We start from the raw sequence: 15346 nt of genomic DNA on the forward strand, positions 1-15346 counted from the left end.
AGTCGATACTATATTAATATTATAAGTGCGAAAGTGTGTCTGTCTGCCTGTCTGTTTGTCTGCTAACAGACAACTTTTCACGGCATAACAGTTTAACCTATTTTGATGAAATTTGGTACAGAGTTAGCTTACACAACCCGAGGACGGAAATATTATACTACTATTTATCCCGGAAAATGTAAGAGTTCCCACGGGATTCTCAAAGGCCCATCCGTCTAACTGATTTACATGAAATTTGGTACAGAAGTAGGTACCTTGCGTCCCGGAAATTCACGCATGCAACTTTTTATCCCGAAAAAGCAAAAACCTAAATCCAAGCGGCCGAAATCGCGGGCTTCATCTAGTATTTTATAAAAATCTATCTCATAACTCAATTATATTAGATCACGTCTCGAGGTATATCAAAACTAAGCAATTAGTATTGAACAGCCGCATTTAATAGATTTATCGAAGCCGCAATCTATAGGCTCTTGGTCTCTTGGGTTTACTTTAGCGACCGAATGATCGCTATTTAATCTTTAGAACCAATTGTGATTCTTAGGGTTCCATATCTCCAAAGAAAAAGAGAACCCTTTTTGATGTCTGTCTGTCGTGTCGGTCAAGACCCGCCAAGGGAATCATTATCCTAGAACCATGAAATTTGACAGGTTGCAATGTCTTCTAGCACAAGTAAAAGGAAAAGTCCAAAAACCACGAATTTGTGCTTACATCACAAATGGCCGGAAAGGCCAAGCGGGGGTACGGGCCACGAGGCAAAGCCTTCTTTAACCATTAAATAAAAGATACTACCAAATAATGTGTTTCCTAAATCATATATAGATGGCGCTGTCCGTGATTAACTTGCAGTGATGCACAGCTGTTGGTGCGATAATATTTTATTATACTGGTTTGAGACTTCTTGTTACGATGGTACGGAACTCTTCGTGTGCCAGTCCGACTTGCTTCCTTGACCGGTTTTTAGAATTTATCTGTAAATTCAAATGTTATCAAATAGCAAGAGAGGATTCCATCAATTCAAAGAGGCCTTTTGGCGTAATGCCTTTCATATTTCTCCCGAAGCACTCTACGAGCGCCGTTCAAATAAATTACGACCATCAATAAAAATCTCAGCGAGAAATCCTACGACTTATTTAATTTATATTCCATCACAGCCGTATTTATCAAATATCGATGCTTTATAAAATATCGTCATTGAATATTTAAATTCTTATAATGTAAATGCAAAAAAAACCATTTATTTTATCATTTTATTTTAACGTTCAGAATTGCTCCCTAATTGTGTGAGAAAAACCTGTTTTTATTCATCGTAATTGTAATCTGCTATTCATCGTAATTGTAATCTTTGTAATCTGGTAGAAAATTCTGCGCTTTGATTGGCTGTGAAAAAATGTGAACAGCGAATTTTAAGAATTCAACCAATCAAGAGGCAGAATTTGCTGTCGATTACGATTACGATGAATACGTTTTTCTTACACAATCGGGGGGCTGATTCTTATGGCTTCGCACGGATAGAACTTATATACATTCGCTCATATTAATATACATTAACTTAATATACATTAGCCTATCTGTATGAATCTGGAGTAATGGAACTTCCAAATAGTGAAACATTTTTTTAAATCAATATAGACTATACTATTGTATTTTTAAGTGTTTTGTGAACATGCTGTGGGCGTACCTTAAAATAATAAATAAAATAAATAAAATATAGTGTAGGGGATTACCTCCTTACATTACCTCTGTATAATAAGTGTAGACCGCCCGTGGTTTTACTCCTGTAGGAATTTAGACAAGTCTTCCTATTCCTGGTCTTCAGAATGCGAAATTTCAGGTTTCAAGGTCCAAGTATTTGGGCTGGGCATTCATAAATCGGGCCTATTCATTTTATATAAGTATTAATTATTATTTAGATTTCTTGAGCTCATATTTCTACTAAATATTTTAATGCCAGTAAATTAATACCCGCCCGAAAATACTTAATTCGTCAATATTGTCTCTCCATTGCATAGTAAAATTTTCCACCTTTTCCATTTTCATATCGGATCGTGCTCCCTAATTCCCTGAACGCATAAATTTTAAAAAGGCGCCATTAAACAATGAGTTTCCCCGTAATGTATTCTACATTTTTATCAAGTTCGAAACTTTTAAGCGAGAAGAACAGGCATCTGGTGCTCTTAACTGCAAAGTACAAAGTTTATGTTCTCTGAATTATTTAGTTACTCTGTCAATTTTAATTCATTATTGCTGTATTTTCATGCTTAATAGAACGTAAAATAATAACTGTTTGAGATGCATTTTTAACTTTAAAAGTTTACACGTTCTTGCAAATATGAAAACTGTAGCTACTTAGTTAAATCTTAAAATTCATTTTTGCGAGAAAGAAAAATTGCTTGTTTGCATGACGCCAAAGAACCAAAATGGCAAAATTGAAATATTTGGGAAATACCAGACCCTTTTGTAGTTTAACAGGGCTCTCTCCGTCACTCGTTTCATACAATCGTAGTTCCAATTTCATTTGAATATTAAGCAACCTAAGTCCATGAAATTTTGCAGACATATTCTAGAAACTATCTGAAATTAATTGTGCTTTATTTTGAAGGTATCTTTGATAAAGTTTAGACTCTATGGACTGTGTAGTTTACTTAGTAGGTATTATTATTAGCCAAGGTGTAATCATTTAGATAGCAGAATCGTATTCCAATATGCTATTGTATATCAATAATACGTGAAACCAATGCTATCTTCTCATTGCTAAATTACCTTTAGTAGGATTACCGTGCGGTCTGGAGCAAAAGCCTTATTGGCATATGTAATGGAGAACGACGATGAATGTGGCAAATGAAGCGAGGGCTAGACTTAATTGTTAAATTTAGTGATATAGATGTATTTGCTTTTTAACCCCCGACCCAAAAAGAGGGGTGTTATAAGTTTGACGTGTGTATCTGTGTATCTGTCTGTGGCATCGTAGCTCCTAAACTAATGACCGATTTTAATTTAGTTTTTTTGTTTGAAAGGTGGCTTGATCGAGAGTGTTCTTAGCTATAATTCAAGAAAACCGGTTCAGCCGTTTGAAAGTTATCAGCTATTTTCTAGTTACAGTAACCTTTAACAGGGCTCTCTCCGTCACTCGTTTCCACTCGTTTCATACAATCGTAGTTCCAATTTCATTTGAATATTAAGCAACCAAAGTTCATGAAATTTTGCAGACATATTCTAGAAACTAATATCTGTGTCTGTGGTGTTTTAGATTTTTATAAAAATATGTAGTTTTAAAATTACAGGGGCTCAAAGATTTGTATGAAAATTTTTAAGACCGCGTAACTATGAAACCGAATATTTTAACAGAAATCTGGAAAACCACAGACATAGATATTAGTTTGTAGAATATGTCTGCAAAATTTCATGGACTTTGGTTGCTTAATATTCAAATGAAACTGGAACTACGATTGTATGAAACGAGTGGAAACGAGTGACGGAGAGAGCCCTCTTAACTGTCAGGGGTGTTATAAATTTTTAATTTACACTTGTTACTTATATGTACGTGTAGGTTTGTGCAAGAGAGTTGATTTAATACATAAGTGAATTGTTCGAACAGCAATTGAGGGAGTTATGTGTTGGGCTACGAATAACAATTATTTGGATATGATAATAAAGGACTTAGTTGTAAAAAACTGACTCGTGGTTTTTATTGACACCAAATTCTGCAGACTCCATTATACGAGGTATCCTTCTTTTAAGAGGAATTTCTTCGTAGCTCATATCAATCAAACTCAATGAAATTTTGTAAACATAAATCTAGAAATTAGCATTATATTATGTCTGTGATTTTTCAAATTCCATACAAATGTTTGCGTCGATGTCACTTTAAAATTACACAATTTTAAAAAAATCGGAAAAACACAGACGCAGATGTTTGTTCAAATGTATCTTAGGAACAAACATCTAAATACAAAAAAAATCTACTTACATAGGTACTCAGTCAAATAAAGGAAATCATTTGGAATGGTGTCCAAAAATGGATTGCCTTAGGTGTTTTTAATATATCGTGTTTGATCATTCTGCATTTATTTAAACCAGATAAAGTAACGGGATTCCTCTAGTCTCGTAAACGAATACGTGTGTATCGTTTATCTCACGTTGCCATAAGGGAAGGTTGTAATCCGGATTAATTAATTCCCAACTTCCAAGTGCGCCAAGAATATCAGTCGACCGATACTAAATCCTCGTGGTTTGTATCTCCTGCAAATTGTATCAAACAATAATAGGTAAAGTTATCTATAGTACACGACAGGTTGAGATGGCAATCGGGGTATGAGGTTGGAGGGACACCCCGCACACCCGCATGTCACCCGCGCTATCCCACACAGGGTTAGCGCAGGGGCAGGGGTTTGCGTGCTGTGGTTCCGGCATGCCTCTAACTGTGTTTAGGGGCACGTAGTGTCCCAGTGGTGGGTCTGCTGAGCATCCGCTGGCGGAGTAACGAGGTGTTTACCGTCCCTTGTGTTCCGTCATCAGCGGTGGGATGGAACTTAGTGAGCATAGATATAAAATACTTGGATTTCTGTGTTCATGAGGTTTTTAGTCGGTAGGAGTCCGACATAACCACTGTGCTGCCCCGTGGTCGGTGGTATCCATGACAGATTTTCCTCACGAGACCAAAAAAGGGGCTGTGTGGGTGTACGGGGCATCCCCACTCCGATTGCCATTTCGACCTGTCGTGTACTAAGCTGTCATACATCAATTTTGCATTATTGTCCTAAATCTGTTCTAGACCAAAAATCGCACACCCGCTATTACCTTAAACCTGCTAAATACATTTCCATACTAATATAGTACCTAAATATAAAATAAGAAAGTGTGTTTGTTTGCCTATCTGCTACCTTTTCACAGCACATCCGCTTAACCGGCTTATATGATATTTGGTTCTAACATAGTTTGCATCCCGAGGACGGACACATTATAAGCTACTTTCATCCCAGAAAATCAGATACATAATAAATTCTATGCACATGTTTTAAGTTAGTGCTTAGTGGAATCGTGTTTTCTGCTCGTATGACTTCTAAAGTACATGTAGAAAAGCATAAAGGTAAAGGAAAATATCCCAGTACATATTCTCGAGTAACTCCTAGTTTTGTCTGTTGTCTCAAGATACAGTCACTTCGCGTTCACTACATGTTTCAGACCTGTTGGTAAAGTTTTCAAAAGCAGCTCGACTTTGAAGAGATTGCAAAATATTTCTGTCCCGGCGGTGTCGTTTGCTTAACTTTACTGACTAAGCTTAAAATCTTCAAGTTTTTGCCGAGGCTCTGAAGGCACAGGCTTTATATTTGTATTCGAAGTTGCGTCTTTTTGTATGAAGTAAAATTTGAACGAATTGAACATAACTCAAAATTTAAAATACCCCCGACACAAAAACCTCTATAAGAAAACTAGAAAAGAGCTGATAACTTTCAAACGGCTGAACCGATTTTCTTCGATTATAGCTAAGAACACTCTCGATCAAGCCACCTTTCAAACAAAAACGGTTCATTAGTTTAGGAGCTACGATGCCACAGACAGATACACACGTCAAACTTATAATACCCCTCTTTTTGGGTCGGGGGTTAAAAATGTAAATTTTAAATGTGAGTTACGTCACGCCGTTACGGTTACCGTTTTGTCAAACACTACATACTTACTTGTTTATATTATCGTAAACATCATCATCATCATAATAATCATCGTTGCCTCTGGTAGGGAGATTCACTTGCCACGGTCTTGCGTGCTTGAATTCAGCGACTCCCTAGGACTCGTTTGATGTCGTCTGACCACAAACCAATGCCACGTAGATGTTGGTAGATCTGCCAACGCTATGCTTTCCAGTACAATATCGCCGTTATAGGAAAGTTCTAGGACTCCAACGTCGGTATTATATTTAGCGTATCGTCCTGTTTGTATAATATTTATCTGTAATTCAGTCGATTCTTTGAAATAAAGAGTAGAGCGTCTCTGAAAGTAAAAGAGTAGGTATGTCCCAGTGGTGCCGTTTGTCTCCGTATTTTGGAACGAAAATAAAACAAGAGGCCGAAGTCTTAAAAAGTCTCGTCTCGTTTCTATTTACAACCGCTTATGAATAATTAATTATAATGCGAATTAGTACCTACTGTAAATATAACTTAGACAGCTTTTTTGATGTTTGTTGTTTGCTACTTCTGATTTATCTGTAGGTACCTAATTAACCCCCGACCCAAAAAGAGGGGTGTTATAAGTTTGACGTGTGTATCTGTGTATCTGTCTGTGACATCGTAGCGCGGAAAGGAATGAACCGGTTTTAATTTAGTTTTTTTTGTTTGAAAGGTGTCTTGATCGAGAGTGTTCTTAGCTATAATCCAAGAAAATCGGTTCAGCCGTTTGAAAGTTATCAGCTCTTTTCTAGTTACTGTAACCTTCACTTGTCGGGGGTGTTATAAATTTTTAATTTACACTTGTATTATTTCATTCTTTTTCCATCTTGATCAGCGGTATTTTAATTTGATGATGAGGTAAACTTTATGGCAAATGAACATTTGACTACATTCTAAGATGGAAGCGGGATAACTTGGAAGTTTTATTTAAGCCAATGTCCAGGTACCGGAACAGAATACGCTTGGCGGCACGTCTTTGTCAGTTGGGTGGTAGCTAGCCACTACCAAAACTCCTCACCAGACTACAGATAATTTAAAATCATTAATGAAATTGCTTCTACCCAGAATCAAACGTAAGAAAACATAAAGACCACGGCGCTCACCAATGCCAGACCAGGGATGTCTTTAAAAAGCTAAATCACGATCATTTCGCTAGATATTAGAACCATGAAAGCAAATGAAACCAATCTTAAAATCGAGCATCATGAAAATTCGAATATTATCAACCAGTGAGTGAGATTCTCATAAATTCTGAGAGGCCTTTTTGCCATAATGCTTTTCATATTTCTCTTCAAGCACACTGCGGGCGCCGATGAAATAAATTACAACCATCAATAAAATCTGTCTGAGAAGATCCTGAAGCTTTTTTAATTTATATTCCTTCTGTTGAAGTGAAAACTTTTTTAGTAACGTTGAGTAATTTCGGGACGGGTAGAAACTTCAAGGTCGCGTCACTGACTTCCTAATTTTAATACAGCTAGAGCTCGGATTGCGGTAAAATTCGTTCAAGTGCGAATTGGATTCGCAAACGAAGGGTTTCGTGCGGCCATTTTGAATTTCTATTATATTTTGTTGTTATAGTCGCAATAGAAATACACTCTACCTACGACTCTACCGAACGAAGGATAGATGGACGGACGGACGGACGAAGAGCGTAGGTTTAGTAGTTAAGGTATTAGGGTCCCCTTGGCACACTCTGGGTACGGAGCCCTAAGACATTAATTTTTAAATTATGAAATTTTACAGAACCCTAAAAATTATAATAATGGGGCTGACGGGTTGGTACTTAGAAATAAAGGCCCCTAAATAAATATATATAAATAAATTACAAATTATGAAATTTTACAGAACCCTATATGTACTTGTAATAAGTAGATGAAATTATAAGAGCTCTTAAAAATAATATTTTGTCGTGTAATAATGCGACACTTTATACAAAGTTATTAAATTATTGTGTTTAATAAGCTTACACGGTCGTTTCTATCTAAATATGAAATTAAATTTGCTCAAGGGAATTTCTAATACCACGGCTAACAAGTTCGCTGAAACAATTTAACAAAACCTTGTTCCAAGAAATTTAATTATTATTTAATTGATAATTTCAGAACGTAGAAAAATAAAATTATAATGGATGATAAAGTAATTAATTAGTAGGTATCTATTACTTCTATAACTATATCTCTGACTTTGTTTGTTTATATTAGAATATGAGCCAGCTAAATTTCTCGCTCTTAATATGAGCCACCTGAAATTCTCACTCATGAACCAGCTGAAATTCTCACTCATAATACTTTTCAGCTAGCTGAAATTCTCGCTCTATGAGCCACCTGAAATTCTCACTCATAATATGAGCCAGCTGAAATTCTCACTCATAATATGAACCAGCTGAAATTCTTGCTCATAATATGACCAAGCTGAAATTCTCGCTCATAATATGACCCAGCTGAAATGCTCACTCATAATAATTTGAACCAGCTGAAATTCTCCCTCATAATATATTAGCCAGCTGAAATTCTTGTTCATATTAGTATATTAGTAGTATAATGACTAGCTAAAATGTACAATTTGCAGTATTCTCGTATTCTGACTATTCACAAACAAGAAAGCCAGTATGTAAACGCTTTACAAGCGAAGTAGGAAATGTTTTGCCCCAAAAACTCGCCGGACACAGGTGCTGCTTTCGAAATCCGAATATCTCGAAAAGGACGCCGATTTTCATTTCCCGGATAAACCACACTCAGATTATGCATCCGACGTGACTGGACCCCACTATGGAGCGATAAAATTTATTTTCAGAGCTTGAGTACCTATTGGTCACAGTGCGATTATTTATAACTAACTGTAATATGATGGCTACGACTTCATCCGCGTTGATTTAGGATCCTAAAATTACCATGGAAACTCTTTGATTTCCGGGGACAAGAAGTAGCCATGTCCCTCGCCAGAATGCAAACTATCTCTTTACCAAATTTCATCAAAATTGGTTTACGGATGGATCATTTAAAAGGGTACATTTGTAAAACCTAAACGATGGCCGAAAAAAATTGCGGTAGAGACAGAAAAATGGCGTACCATATTATTGAGTATTATTGAGCAAGCGTAGTGTGTGGGACGCCCTCCAGCACGATGGACCGACGATATAAAACGGCTGGCGGGAAGTGGCTAGATGAGGAAGGCTGAGGACCGGGTGTGGTGGCGCTCTTTAGGGAAGACCTATGTCCAACAGTGGACATCCACAGACTGATGATGATGATGATGGTGAATATTATTGAGTCCGCATGTCTTGAACTGGTCTTTTAAAATCAGGATGATGTTTCTTGAAAGTTAAGTAGATAGCATCTCTACATATTTTTTATTCATTCGATAAACATCCAGACATGCATGGATTCAGTGCAAGCCGCAATCGGTTTTTTGAAAACTTTTCAAACTACCTGTTTAGTTCTAATTTTCATTTGGTAAGTGTAATAAAGCGTGAAGCGTCAATTATGGAAGCGTGCAAGTAGTATAGTTATGCACGTTCCAATCTCACTTTTATACTAAGCGGGCTTTTGTAAAATCCGCCATTTACATAAAGAGCCAGTCTTAGTCCTCAGGGTCTCTTTTCCGGGTTTCCCATTTCGAGTCTGAATGCGACGCGTCGAGTGTGGCAGACTATATAATCAGAATTTGGCGGAGAAACGACTACGCCTTTCTTTGGATAGAACCACAAAAGGTGCCATTTTGAACTTATGAGAATGTAAGTACTATGTAACTACCTACGATCCGTACTGGAAACTTTGGGCAAAAAAAAATGTTTCCGGAAACCTATGGGTAATCTGACCAACTTCCAATATTGGTAGGCAATTATCTCCAGACAGTACTAATTTAGATCGAGTTCATTGATGCGGAATTCGTAAAATAACATGTTCAAAAGAACAGCTGTTAGGTTATATTATAACCTTCACACTAGTATATTTTGTGGTAGTACCTACATCTAATGTATTCACGACTGAGTTTCGGGCATGGTAGCCAATCTCCAAGAGATGTTTCTGCGAGGCACGGGACAAAACACCACCAACCTTTAAACTCTCGGCTAGTACTGATCATTTCCAGAAAACCCCAATACATAACCTTTTTATGTATACAAGTGATTTTATACTAATATGAGTTCAATTTTTAGATTAAAAAATAATAGAAAGTGTTAAAGGTTGCCTGGTAGAGATTGCTCTAAGCAATAAGGCCGCCTTTGGACACAATTGTTTTTTCTGTTTTCTTCCTTCTGTGTTGTTCGTTTACATGTTTTTGTGTGCAATAAAGATTTCTATCTATCTGTCTACCTAAAGCTTAACTAAAGTAATATAATGTTTCTTAGGAAAGTTTTCGTAAGCAATCCATTTCTGAAGGTATACAAAATATTCTCAGAGCGCTGTCATTTGCCGAACTTTTCGGAATGAGCTTAAAGTCTTTAAGTTTTTGTCGGGGCCCTTGTTAAGTTTGTACAAGCTTCGTATTTAAGAAGTTTGTGTTCCTTTTAATATTAAATTTTATAACTATTGAGGCTAATAAAATGCGCCATTATTTTAAATAATTTACATTTTTTGTCGTATTTGGTTTTTATTATCGGTATTTCGTCTAGCGAATGATTTATTAAGAGAATCTTAAAGTACTTACCTACGTTTATGGAGATTTAAACCCACTGTCCGCGTCATAGGATCAATAAACAATTTAAGTTAATTATCCAACTTAATTTATAAAGTAGTTTCGAGTAAATTGAAATTCCTTCTGGTTTAGGACTCAACAAAAAAATGTCACGCTTTTGTACGTGTTCAAGATACACCTAGGCTTAGAAAAAGTAGAGCAGGTTCACAAAAACGCTACACAAAATTTTAATCCAGAAACTACCACGAAATGATATTGGACTTAAAACGGAAGAAAATATTTTAAATTTTACGAAATTTAAAAAAGCAAATTTCCTAAAGTAGCACGCACTATCTACTTGTCCCATGGGAAATGATTTATTCACGAGTGAAGAAACAGACGAACGTTTCTAACGCGTCGGTTTTTGTTAATTCCAGAAACATAAGTAATGAAGTGATCAACTGCGAATCCTTAACATAATACTTCATATAACCAGACGGTGTACAATGTATATATTATTATTATAAGCAACAGTCATGCTAACTTTACATTTCGTGGGAAAAATCTATTGAGCTGTGCGATACCTATTATTTTGATGATGTTTATGGTATTGGAATACGTATTGCAAAATGAAAATCAGACGTTAACTGTTTTTTAGAATAAATAGTTAATTATCCGAAAATTAATATTACTTATAGTTGTCCTACAAAGGCGTTGTCTTTAACGAATGTTTATAGGTTTTGTAAGAGTGTTAAATTAGCTGACTGTATATTTAGTAAAAAGAATAACTTCAAATTAATTCAAGCTTATAAACTTCATCTATCAATTTATTCTTTCCAATTTTGATTTTTTTGATGAAATAATACTTTCATAGTTTGAAAGCTGTAATACTCGTATTCAGCCAAACATACTTAATGGTGCCAGAGCGTATAAAACTGGTAGGTATGTTAGAAGTTCTACAAATGAAAATATTACGGTTTGACACGAATTTCACAGAGCGAAGTGGAGTGTTAGGTATCATAGCTATTTTATAATAAAAATGTTAGCGTTTAAATCGCTAGTCTAGGCGCTATCAGATGTAAGAAAACAAAGAACTCCCAGTAATGCATGCGCCGCCACGGGACTGCGGAAACATTAGAGATGTTCCAAGCTATCTTGTCATACGAGTTTCTTTGCTCGACTCTTATTTACGAGGACAATGCATAAGATACTAGAATAGATTTTCTATTTCACTGTCATATTATTCATTTAAATTGTAACTCCTTCAGAGTGAGTGGGGGGCTCCCTCGACGCTGCAGTGCAACGGATGATGTTTGCGTACGCGCAAACAGATGACTTAAGGAACATGAGACGGGTCTGGCCGCGAAATTCAAATCTAATTTGGTTTTTCGCAATTTGTAAACTAATACGACAAAGTAGGCTTATGACACTTTAATTGCGCCAATGGCAGTATCATCCTCACAGGTTTATATAAAAATCTTTACTTGAAAGGGTCCTGTTTAAGAAATTAGCTCTAGTATCGACTAGTTTGTGAGTTATTGGCGCAAATCAAGTGCCATAAGCCTACTTTGTCGTATTAGTTTACAAATTGCGAAAAACCAAATTAAATTTGAATTTCGCGGCCAGACCCGTCGCATCCACCTTAAAGTGATGTGCAAACGAAACGCATCTATGACGCGCAGTATGAAGGGATCACCATTGCCACGCTGAGGGTTATGTCTTAAAAGCCTGATAGCCCCATATAAAGGCACTGGATGCAGACACAAATGTCTACAGGTACCTATGTACCTAGTGCCTCAGTATGTAATGGCAAGTATTAAAATGAACGATTTTTTTTATTTTAATATCTGTTGAAGCAAGTCATGAATTACGTACATAGTTTTGAATCAACTTCTGCTGAAGATGCTCCGGTGTTGGAGTGGAGTGGAGCGTAGGTGTTTTTTGGAGAATTTGTGCCATATTGCGTGACACTTAGTTGCTTGCGGTTCCTGCATTTAAACAAGAGGAAGGCGATGCATATAGCATGCTGCAGTCTATAACTCTATATCACGCCGATTTTTCTGGATTGGTGGATTATTATAGAAAATTAAGCTTTTTGTTCGTGTTTATCATAGACTTTTACAAGGTCACGACTAAGTACTTCTACTCAACATAAGGTAAGTTTGTTTTGGATCTGTTAAATATGGCATAATTTACTTTTAGTTAATTATGTAAAGAGAAGATGTAAACGGAATACACCATGTTGTTTGTAGTCTAATCTTTACCCGTTGAATTATGTATAGATCATAATTCTGGGGAAGGTATTTATTTAGGATATTTTCATAAGAGGCTCACCATTTTAGAGTTATGTTAATCACAAGTTGATTACAATAAAAATATTTTTTAGTACAACTTTCGCTCATTCACGAGTATCACTTAGTTACATGCTTGCATTATTTATTTACATTTTAATGGCGTGTTTGATTAATCATTCGTTAATTATCTTAGTACAGTTTAAAATATTCATCATCATCATCAAGATCAACCCATTGACGGCCCACTACTTACTGAGCACGGGTCTCTTCTCAGAGTGAGAAGGGTTTAGGCCATAGTCTACCACGCTGGCACAATGCGGATTGGTAGACTTCACACACCTTTGAGAACATGGAGAACTATCAAGCATGCAGGTTTCCTCACAATGTTTTCCTTCACCATTAAAGCAAATGATATTTAATTGCCTAAAACGCACATAACTGAAAAGTTAGAGGTGCGTGCCCGGGATCGAACCCACGACTTCCGGTTAGGAGCCGGACGTTCTAACCACTAGGCTGTCACAGCTTCGCTTTAAAATATTACTATGTACCTAATTATAAGATACAATTTTTTCCTTGCGATTCATTCGCGTACTGTATAGCCTATTAGAATCAGGAATAATGTAGTTATCTATCAGTAAAAGATCTTCCAGAATAGACCATAAGTTCCGGATAACTTTTTGTTTTATATTTTTCAACTGAAAAGTCGTGTTGTAAAGTTTGCGTGTTCTCTTATAAGGCCCATCTCAATGCTACCCACTATTGTCCATGAATACACAGGATCTATAGTCCCGTAGGAAGTCCAACTTGCTTGTTTATTATGCACAGGTGTACCCTAGGATGTTTACGCCAGATGCTCCGAGGTATAAAGTACATAACTCATAGGCGACATGAGACCTATACGACAATTGCTGAAACAGTATAGTATAACTTGGATGAGGAATAATCATAATGGTCAGAATACAAACGAATTATTTATCTCAAATCAGCTTATCCCTAGTTCTTTATTTTATACTACGAGTATGACAGTAAGAACCATAGCCGCCAGAGAATAGAGATAGGCTCTTTGCTCGCGTTTTTATTAACCGTTTGCTTCCTGGTATTTCCTTTTCACTTTCTTTGGAACTACGCAAAAAAAAAACATACGGAAAGACCATAAAAGAAATCAGGGGTCTCATTCAGACATGCCATGCCACCTCGGGTCTCCGATGATTCTAGTCCGCCGCTGACTTCAGCATGTTTCCCACTGTTCACCAAATAAGATGATTGATTGGTATGATCGTCTTTATGTGGGAAGCCGGTTTGCGTTCTCGGCGGTCTAAGAAGCCATCATTACCACCAAAATCCAAAGTTCATAGTTGACATCCTTCCTCTCTATGCTGGGGTGGGGACAATACGCAGAGAAACTTTCAGCTTTTATAAAATAACGAAGGCCTCGCATGCGCTGGCTCTCCTTCTCTATAGTATGTATATTTTCGGCGAGTAGCATTGATAACGCACCCCTGAAATGCAAACGATTAAAAGACTGAAAGGACATCAATTAACTTCGATGAACGAGTGTAACTCATTAAAAGGAATCGGATATTTTCCTACAATTTCCGCAGCACTGTTTTCATATTTTGTATTATTTTCCATCCGTTACGAAACCCATTTCTCGTTGATACATCGCAATCTCCAAAGCTGAAACACCTATTCCGTCCGCATTATTATCCGTTAAACGCCTCGCTGGATTCTTTTCCCAGGGGGTTCATCTTTCCCGCTTTGAAAAATGAAACATGATATTATATTATTTAGGTACGTTTCCGAGTTTCAATACATAGTCTATACTTATAAATTTGTGACTGGATAGTTCCTGAATGACTTGCTGGTCGATTCCGGAAAAACTGCATCAATCATTTTTACTATCTTAATAATTGTTGTAATTGGGTGAATTTTTGCTGCAACAATACTATTTCAGCCTATAGCGAAAAGTGTTGGGCAGTCAGGGGCAGTGGCGTGCAGTTCATAAAGGCGTAACAGCACTGCTTACCCTAGTTGTAATGGTTCAATGCTGATTTTCAATATGACTTGCCACACAGTAGGTTCCTGCCTATTGAATGCCTACTCTGACTCTAAATCCTTTGCATGCCTCTGCTGGCGTGCAGTTTATAAAGGCATAACAGCACTGCTTACCCTAGTTGTAATGGTTCAATGCTGATTTTCAATATGATTTGCCACACAGTAAGTTCCTGCCTATTGAATGCCTACTCTGACTCTAAATCCTTTGCACGCCTCTGGTCGGGGGTGAGTCAATGTAGGCCCTTATCTCATGATGAAGAAGATGACGCAAAGAGCTAGAGATATAGATATTGTAAACAAACAGTTTTGGTTCAAGACAAATTAGGTTCCGGGAGAATCTAGTTTGTGTACAAACAAGACTTCTAAATGAGTACAGAGATACGTTGCTAGAGGCGTTGTTTGCTCTTAATTAGCAACTAGTGCAGCAAGCACAAGAGCTTTTGGTTCAAAAGATTTCTTACTGTGTTTGACAATTTAATTTAGAAAATAGATTAAAAAAATTCATTATCAGTTACAATTTTGCTTTGTTATTGTTATCATTAAAATTAATAATTTTTGGAAATCCAAGAATCTAATAACTACATCCAATTAACTAGTCAACTCACCTCTCTTCAAACTCTTCGATCAATTGCAATATCTGAAAAGCCTTTATTAATTGGAATCAACGTTACTGAGAAAGCTTATTCATATAGGCAAAATCTTAAGAGGGGTCTCTCA

The sequence above is a fragment of the Maniola jurtina genome, chromosome 15 (assembly GCF_905333055.1).
Source record: "Maniola jurtina chromosome 15, ilManJurt1.1, whole genome shotgun sequence".
NCBI classification, from domain to species: Eukaryota; Metazoa; Arthropoda; class Insecta; order Lepidoptera; family Nymphalidae; genus Maniola; species Maniola jurtina.